Source organism: Seriola lalandi, unplaced genomic scaffold (assembly GCF_002814215.2).
Source record: "Seriola lalandi dorsalis isolate HSWRI2012SDOR001 ecotype SW California unplaced genomic scaffold, Sedor1 jcf7180001982361, whole genome shotgun sequence".
Classification (NCBI taxonomy): domain Eukaryota; kingdom Metazoa; phylum Chordata; class Actinopteri; order Carangiformes; family Carangidae; genus Seriola; species Seriola lalandi.
Genome location: NW_019453027.1, coordinates 1 through 709, shown reverse-complemented (window position 1 = coordinate 709; position 709 = coordinate 1). Strand labels below are relative to the sequence as shown.

Here is a 709-nt window from a genome sequence, read left to right as displayed (position 1 = left end):
TGAAAAATTCACTGAAAAAAAACCCAAACGTTTGTCAAAACACAAGCAGCTGTGTCTGGAATTTGCTAATTTATCATATAAATATAAATATTTGTTCCAAACTGACTTTATCATAAATGTGATTGGTTCTTTTTTGCGTTGTTGCCGGGCAGATCTGAGTCACCTGCGGGAGAGGAACGTGGAGGATTTGTCCGGAGGAGAGCTGCAGAGGTTCGCCTGCGCCGTCGTCTGCATCCAGAGGGCCGACATGTGAGGAAACGACCGACGCAGCTCCATCATCAATGTTTCCACTTTGACCTGAAAACAGACTGACGCTGTTTCTACTGTTTCTACTGTTTCTACTGTTTCTCTGCTGCAGTTTTATGTTTGACGAACCGTCCAGTTACCTGGATGTTAAACAGAGGCTGAAGGCTGCCATCACCATCCGCTCGCTCATCACCCCGGACAGGTACAGACTCTTCATCTAAAGGGAGAATCTGACATTTATATCATCACGATTAATCCTTATAAGTGTGTGTGTGTGTGTGTGTGTGTGTGTGTGTGTGTTATTGCAGGTATATCATTGTGGTGGAGCACGACCTGAGTGTGCTGGACTACCTGTCTGACTTCATCTGCTGTCTGTACGGAGTCCCCAGCGCCTATGGGGTGGTCACCATGCCCTTCAGCGTCCGAGAGGGTAAAACACACACACACACACACACACACACAC

General features: G+C 46.8%; 1 long non-coding RNA gene across 1 annotated transcript; it reads left to right on the top strand.

Annotated features, from left to right (window-relative positions):
* The first annotated feature begins 139 nt into the window (after positions 1 to 139).
* On the top strand, positions 140 to 674 carry LOC111659280 (uncharacterized). Its single transcript, XR_002761067.2, has 3 exons — positions 140 to 249; positions 359 to 448; positions 555 to 674. It is a non-coding gene; the product is annotated as an uncharacterized LOC111659280 (long non-coding RNA).
* Positions 675 to 709: the final 35 nt, after the last annotated feature.